The 8640-nt window shown below is 42.0% G+C and overlaps 1 protein-coding gene across 1 annotated transcript in view; it reads left to right on the top strand.

The window, feature by feature from the left end:
• The window catches only part of Glg1 (golgi glycoprotein 1), a 110165-nt gene that overhangs the window by 50585 nt on the left and 50940 nt on the right, over positions 1-8640 (top strand). The gene's annotated exons all lie outside the window — the stretch shown is intronic.

Here is an 8640-nt window from a genome sequence, read left to right as displayed (position 1 = left end):
TATTGTGTGAGTTCTTTTGTGATTGTGTTACTTCACTCAAGATGATGCCCTCCAGGTCCATCCATTTGGCTAGGAATTTCATAAATTCATAGTACTGAAATTCTTATCAGCCAGTATCTGCAGACAGATTCCTGTCAAGTATTTTTATTTAGTTAGTATTAGAAATCTGTTAATTTCTCTGGCAAGACTCAGTATTGGCCAGTTTACCTTAGTGAGTACATCTATTTATATTTATGCTTCTTATAAAAACCTTCCTTGTAAGTGAATGGGATTGTTAGTTCAATAAAGAACATTCAGACCTAAACCTATTCAATAATTCTGAAAACTCTGTTATGACTTTGAACAGTGAGAACGATTGAAGTAAATTAGTGGTGGCCATGATAATATGCAAATTACCTGCATTAAAAGACTGAAAATTCAGCCAGGTGTGGTGTCGCATGCCTTTAATCCCAGCACTCAGGAGGCAGAGGCAGGCAGATTTCTGAGTTCGAGGCCAGCCTGGTCTACAAAGTGAGTTCCAGGACAGCCAGGGGTATGCAGAGAAACCCTGTCTCAAAAAACCAAAAAAGAAAAAAGACTGAAAATTCAACATACTTCTATATTTAAATTCTACATCACAGATTTTAGAGATTCATGGAAAGAACCTCAATTAATGCTTAAATTATTAAGTTCATATTTAATTTTCTAAAGTGTATGTGTGTGTGTACAGGTGCCCTCAGGGACCAGATGAGGTTACAGGCAGTTGTGGCTGGCGTGGGTGCTAGGACTCAAACTTGTGTCCTCTGGAAGAGCAGAAGGTTCTCTTAACCACTGAGCTATCAGTCTACCTCCTAAACAATGTTTTATAATTTTCCTTTGTCTAGTAAATCTTTGGGGGATTTAAAACAAAAAGTTTCCACAAAAATTTGCATTGGATTCCAAGAAGATCTCAGGCTCCAAAAGCATATTGAGTCTTTATGAATCCTAAGCCCTATGAAAAGAAACATCAGTTCAAGTCCAAAGCCTGCCCTCAGCAGTTTCAAGTCCCATAAAGTCATAAACTTGTGCAGATGTATACTGTAGTTCTGATATTCAGGCACCTTTCGATGCATGGTCTTCACACTGGGTAAGACCTTGTCCTCTTGTCTGAGCCTCCCAGGTGCTAGGCATCGTTCTTCTACCAAATATCCCTTCCTTTACAACCAGCTCTGAATTTATAGAGCTTTGAGGAAGGGCTAGGAATTTTAAGTCTTAAAATCAACTGTTTCAGTTTTGCTTTTCCTGAGGAGGAGGTTAAGTACAAGAATAGCCACAGCTTCTGAGTCACTGATGGAGAAAAACTAAGTAAGGGGAGCCGCGCTCTCATAATTCAGGGTGTCTATTTAAGGGCTAGTCAGGTCCCTAGTTCATCTAACCGTGTCATCTGCCTATATCTGAATTCATCATTTAACTGCCAAATTAGACCATTTTATATTTTAAAGAGCTTCAGTGGGTGAAATTACTTGTCATGCAAGCCTGACAGCTGACATCCCTGGAACTCATAATGGAAAGAGAGAACCTGCTCCTGAAAGTTGTCCTCTGTCTTCCACACTCACACTGTGGGGTCCATGTGCCTGTGCTCACACAAATAATATACCTACACATCGTCGTCGTCGTCATCATCATCACCAATAAAATTTTAAAATTAAGATCCTAGAATGCTAAATTTGTGTATTATACCTGACTACCTTACCAAGCCATCTTTTGTGGGAGCAGCATCACACTGAAAGCTCACCTTAAGTCTCTCGTTATCGTTCATCGTCATTCTTTATAGCCTAGTTTGCCACTTAGCAAGAGTATGTCTGGTTATGTTAGTCAGTTTCTTTGTACTTAAATAACTTTGTCTGTAAACTTGGGCACAGTCCCATTTGTGTCGAGGCTGTTATGTTGGAAGAAATGTAGTATCAGTTACGTGACAGCTTAGTCTCTGATACAGCAGCGCTGGGTTTTATTGGAGTTGGGCAAGTATCTCCAAGGACTCTGGTCATCCTCTCTCCTGTCTTCCTGCCTTTGTTTGCTGCAGTTACTCCAGCACCGCCAGTTCCTTCTCCATTTTACTTCCCGCTGCATTGAGGGTGGGTACGTGTGCTGAGGTCTCCCCTTACCTACTGCTTTTTTGTTTTAAGATTTAAAATCTTTATTTTATGGGTGTGTGAATGCTTTGCTCACATGTATGTTGGTGCACCACATGTGTGCCTAGTGCTCTCGGAGGTAAGAAGAGGGCAGTTGAACTGGAGTTATAGGTAGTTATGAGTGAATGCTGGAAACTGTTAACCATTGAGCCATCTTAACCATCTACCCCAAATTTCAGTTCTCTATCCTTATCATTTGAAAAATTATGCATATCTGTGTTAGTCTTTTCTGGAGGAATATAAATGATAGTGGAGACTGTGTGTGTGTATTAATATTAGAGTAATATTAGAGTGGTTTACTGGCTGTGGCCCAGTTAGTCTAACAATGGCTGTCCACCAATAGAAAGCCTAAGAGTCCAGGAGTTGTTCAGTCCATGAGGCTGGATGACTCAGCTTTTCTTCAGGATATGCCAGAATCCTGAAAAGTAGGCTCTCATGTCAGTGAGGGAACGGACTTGCCAGTGAGACCAAACAGGCAGAGCATACAAGCTTCCTCGGTTGTGGCCCAGATTAAAGGTGGATCTTCCTGCTTCAAATGATTTAAGGAAAAAAAAAAATCCTTCACATGTGCACCCAGCCACTTGGATTTTAGTTAATACCTCTAATGTATATATTAATGAATATTCTAATATTATATGTATTTTAAAATCCATTATGAGGCTGGGAAACTACTTGGGAAAGTGTTTGCCTTGCAAGCATGAGAACTATGTGAACCCACATGAAAAACTGAGTGTGGTGTGCACACTTGTGATCCTACTCAGGGGAGATGGAGCGATGAGGAGCTGGAGGCCAGCCCGTGTAGCTTATTCAGTGAGCCTTGGGTCTCAATGAGAGACAGACCCTGTCTTAAAATACAAGGTGAGCAGATACTGAAGAATGACACCCAAGGTTGACCTCCCCCCTCATTCTCTGTCTCTCTATCTCCTTCCTATACTATAAAAAATGTTGTTTGTGGAAATTGGGTGCATTGTCTCCTGCGCTGTGCTCAGGTTGGCCTTTGGTGGGTTTCTCTGCTTCGGCCTCCCAAACGTCCTCCCACTTGTCCTTGCGTATAACTCATTCTCAATGGTTCTCAACCTTCCTAATGCTACAGTCCTTTAACATAGGTTGGTGGCACCCAACCATACAATTATTTAGTTGCTACTTCATTGCTGTCATTTTGCTACTGTTATAAGTTATAATTATATATTTGATATGCAGAATATGTGATATTCGATCCCCAGATCCTGACCTGTAGATTGAGAACTACTGCTCTAAGTAATTCTTTAGATCTACCTCATAACCTACATTTGCTTGACCTAGAAAATTTTCTATACTACTGTATTCTGAACTGATCAGTATTGGCTCAGGACCCCCAAGACCAACTTCTCAGCACAAAGGAGATTTATTTACCCCAGAGGAACAGAGGGCAGGAAATAAGAGACAAAGATAGGAGATAGAGAGTGAGGGAGAGGGGGAAGGGGTATTTGTGTCAGAGGGACAAATGACTGCCTCTGGATAGAGAGGAGACAGACAGAGCCCTTAGGAAAATTGTGGTATATAAAGGTAAAGGGGAAACTCCACATTAGCATGAGGTGATTACTTTTTTTTTTTTTAAGATTCATTTATTTATTATATGTAAGTGCACTGTAGCTGTCTTCAGACACTCCAGAAGAGGGCATCAGATCTCATTACGGATGGTTGTGAGCCACCATGTGGTTGCTGGGATTTGAACTCGGGACCTTTGGAAGAGCAGTCGGCGCTCTTAACCACTGAGCCATCTCACCAGCCCCGAGGTCTTTACTTTTAATTGGGTAGGTTAATTAGGGGCTTTTAATTACTAGACCTCAATACTTTGATAGCTGGACCTTGTTTGTCACTTTCAGGAGGAAGAAGTAGCCAAATAAGGGCATAGGCTTTGGTAGCTAGCTTTAGGAATGTAATCTAATGGATTTTTAGCAAGTCATAGGGAATCTGGGAGAAAGGCAAGGCCTGTCAGAGCCATACCTGCCATGCTCTGGCTGGCCAGGGTTCCTTCAAAATAAATATTGGTTAATTCCATTTTGGGGATTGTTTCACTGGTGGCTAGAAAAATGGAGGAGCGCTCTTAACTATATTCTGCCTTAGTAATTGTGGGGTTTGTGTCCTGCGCTGTTCTTTGCGGAGTAAAGGTGATCAAGTGTTAAAGGTAATCTGCGTTCAGTGTAGGGAAATAGGTGTTCTTAATCTTGAAAATCGCTAAGAGAAAGGCGACGTCATACCTGTACAATTAAAGCAAGCATAATTTAATACGGGCAAGGTCCATACCCAGGATTCCCAGAGAATGGTGCTGAGTTAGGTCAGTCAGATGCTCATAAAGACAAAGCCCACATGGCAGCATGCTCCCTGTCCTAGTCCAGTGAAGGCAAATATATATCCTGATGTCCGGCTTAGGTGTCTCCTGCCTGCCTGTGACCAAGCATGTCCTGTGCAGTTGGGGCAACCAACCTTGTTTACTGGGGTGAAACAATCTGACTTGTTAGCTTACATATGCAGCCTCCAGCATGCCAGAAGTCAGCTGTCCCTGGGCAAGTGGGGCTTACAGCTTACCTTTAGTCCTGACCGTGTTTGGTAGAAATGATTTGATTGGGCTATTGTGGAATTAGTGCTTTCTGAGAAGCAACCAGAGTGTTAGCACCCACATTGGTTTTGAAATTTCTGTATTTTAGTTCCTTATCAAATGGCTAACCTACTATTTTCTCTTATGCTTTCTCCAGTTAATTTTCATTGGCAGTGATGTTAATTTTCATAGGCTGCCAAGCCTAACCAACTGAATTTGATTCCCAGAAAGCACAAGGTGGAAAGAAAACCAGTTCCCACAAGTTCTGCTCTGATATGGGAATATGCATGTGTGTGTGTGTGTGTGAGAGGGAGAGAGGGAGGGAGGGAGGGAGGAAGGGAGAGAGAGAGAGACAGAGAGAGAGAGAGAGTGTCAGAAAGCTCAAAATCACTAAAAAAGTGGAAAAAGCACAAAACTGGCTTCTAAAGTTCTTCTGTGTTTCATTATGTCATAAATAATCAGAACTTATTAGTGACATATGAAAATACAGTTGTCTGGTTGTCAGTAGATTGGCTCTCTTACTAGTATGAAATAGGATTTTAATATATAGACCTGGCTAGCCTGGAATTTACTATAAAGACCAGGCTAGCCTCAAACTCAGAGAGATCCTTTTGCCTCTGCTGAGATTGAAGCTATGTGCCACCATCCCTGTTTTTGTTTTTGTTTTGTTTTGTTAATTTTTAAATTACATTTTACTTGTTTATTTCATGTGCCTGTGAGGAAGATGGGTGTGTGTCACCTCACTCCTATGGAGGTCAGAGGATAACTAGGGGCAGTGTTATCAAACTGAGGTTTTCAGACTTGGTACTTTTTCCTCTGAACAATCTCAGCAGCCCACAAATACTCTTCTAATCTGAAATGTATTTGAATGATAAGATTATTATATTGTCTTGTATATAAGTTAAAAGGGATTAGTGTAGAATACTACATAAATAAGGTAAGAACAAATTCTTGTTAATAAACTGTTAAAAGTTTTAAATTATCACATGAAATTGAGTAGTTAAAAACAAAGTTAAAATCGATTCTCAGTGTGTGGAGGCTGATTTCAGGGACTCAAAGGCATTTGAAACAAGTAGGTAAAAAGTTCACAGTAGTGTAGTATAGTCTGATCATTACCCAACAGCCTAATAAGGTCCACTTTAAGTAGATTTTATAAATAACTATGGATGTTAATTCCTATTAAATTCTGAATTGAATTAATAGTTCAGTAGAAGTATTTTTCTTCTTAATACTTTGTGTAATTCTTTGACTTGTTAATAATTCCTTTATAAATTAAAGAATACTTAGTTATATGTGTGTGCATGCAAGTGTGCATTTTTCAGAGCACACTTGTGGGAGTCAGAGGACAGCTTTTGGAGTTGGTTCTAGCCTTCTACCACAGGGGTTCCATGGAATTTATGACGTCTGCTATCTTTCTGTGTGTTAGAAACAAAGAAAGAGTAGTCTCATGTAGGAAACACTGGAACCAAGTGACACATCTGAACAAGCCAATTGCTTTTTGCAAAGGGGTGTAGCACTATCCAAGCCAGGTTAGCAGGAACACAGTGGGCAGGAAGTACACTTACTTTTTTTATTCTAATTCTGGTGGGGACTGTGCCTTCCCCACTAGCTTTGGTCCAACATCATAGTCTTTCCGATTGGCCAGTTTTAAAAGAAGGATAGGGTCAGCTGCTAAGCCATCTGGACTATAGAGAAAGTGAGGGGACCAGTGCTTTCTATGAACAAAAGTTTTAGCATGTTGGGAAGATTAAAAGGTTTGTGTAAAAGTTTTAAAGATGGGGAAGTTGACCTTTCTCATTGGGCTAGAGGTTTTATCCTGTCAAGCCGTCTTGCTGACCCAACATTCTAGTTTCAACACTATAGACGTAAGAATTTTGAAAAATAGGTGCTTGTAGAGATGGCTTATTAAGAGCCAGGTATTCAGGTACTGTTTTTCCAGAGAACTGGAGTTCAAGTCTCCCAGCACCCACACATCTGGCAGTTAACAACCACCAGTACCATCAGTTCTTTTGGCCTCCTTGGTCACACAAGTGCATAGAGTGCACAGACAGACAAAGGGACAAGCACATAAAATAAATAAATCTGAGAGGGGGGGGGAGGAAGGAAGCAAGCAAGCAAGCTGGGCAGTGGTGCACTGGTGGCGCATGCCTTTAATCCCAGTGCTTGGGAGGCAGAGGCAGGCAGATTTCTGAGTTAAGGCCAGCCTGGTCTACAAAGTGAGTTCCAGGACAGCCCAGGGCTATTCAGAAGAAACCCTGTCTCGGAAAAACCAGGGGACGTGGGGGGTGGGGGGGAGCAATTACAGTAACTCAGTGCTAGAGTACCTACATAGCAATGCAAAAGCACCCGGCCCAGGCTGAAGGCTGGAGCTCAGAGCCTATGGTCAATTGCCATCTGAACAGTATTAAGAGACCAGACCTTTAAGAGGTGATTGGGCCCTGAGGTCTCTACTCTGATGAAAGAGCCCATGTTGCCTCTCTAGATCCTTCTGCCTTTCTTCGGGTAGAGTCCTGTAAGGTTTTCCCAGGACTGTCTTGGACTCAGATTTTCCAAATCAGCTGGCACCTTGATCTTGAACTTGCAGCTACACAGAGAAACCCTGTTTGGGGGGAGTGGGGGTTGGGGGAGGAAGAATTTGAGCCAGGTGTGTTGGTGCATACTTTTGTTTGTTTGTTGTTGTTTGTTTGTTTGTTTTTCCGAGACAGGGTTTCTCTGTATAACCCTGGCTGTCCTGAAACTCACTTTGTAGACCAGGCTGGCCTCGAACTCAGAAATCCACCTGCCTCTGCCTCCCAAGTGCTGGGATTAAAGGCGTGCGCCACCACGCCCAGCCATTGGTGCATACTTTTGATCCCAACACTAGGAAGCATAGGTAGGAGGATCTCTGTGAGTTGGAGGCCAGCCTGGTCTACAGAGTGAGTTCCAGGACAGCCAGGGCTACACAGAGAAACCCTGTCTCGAAAACGAAATGTGAAAAAGTAGTACATAGAAGTTCAGTGTACACATCATAGAGCTTTTTCTTACAGTAATATTAAATTTGGTTTGGTTTGGCTGTCCTGGATCCCACTCTGTAGACCAGGCTGGCCTTGAACTCAGAAGATCCCCCTGCCTCTGCCTCCCAGATGCTAGGATTAAAGGCAGGTAGCACTCTGCCTGGCCAAATATTTTTTTCTTTTAAACTAGTGTTTGGTGTTTGCTTTTCTGTGAAGCAGTTTCATTTTCCAAAGAGCTTTGCCATGTGAGATTCCATCTTCCTCCTAGCAGTAACTAGCTGTCACTGCACTTGTGGACAGACTGCTCTATTTTGTCAGGTAGTAATTACAGATTTATTTTTACATGATTTTCAGCTGCACCTCTTCACAGTGAACTTTGTTCCACTTTAACTAGAAGTGTGGCCTTCAGAGACATGGACAGCAAATAAGCCAGCCTTCCTCAGTAGCTCAGCTGGGCGAGTCCTCACTCTCTGGACTGCTATGGCAGCAGCTTGACCAAGAGTTTTACCTCCCCTACTCTAAGCACATGCAGTGGGTAAACTAAGTCAATGGACTTTGATCTCAAACCATGTAGGTGCAAATTCTGGCCCTGTCACTTGTGTGACTAGGCTACCTAACCTCACCATTGCTAGTTCTTCAGTTTAAAAAAAAGGTAGAGTGGAGGGGCATGCTTTTAAATCCATCACACTGGCAGAGGCAGGCGTGTCTTTTGAGTTTTTGGCTAGCCAGAACTACATATAGAGTGAGACCCTGTTAACCTCCCTCCCAGTGGGACAGACAGAGACAGCGACAGACAGAAAGAGGGAGAGGGAGAGAGAGAACACCTTAGAGTTAGAGTAGGCAGCAGTCAGAAAATAATAAAATGGCAAGAATAGAAGTTAAAGTTACTTTAATTAAAAAAAAAAAAAAAAAAAAAAAA

The sequence above is a fragment of the Mus caroli genome, chromosome 8, assembly GCF_900094665.2.
Source record: "Mus caroli chromosome 8, CAROLI_EIJ_v1.1, whole genome shotgun sequence".
NCBI classification, from domain to species: Eukaryota; Metazoa; Chordata; class Mammalia; order Rodentia; family Muridae; genus Mus; species Mus caroli.
This window is presented reverse-complemented; position numbering and strand designations above follow the sequence as displayed.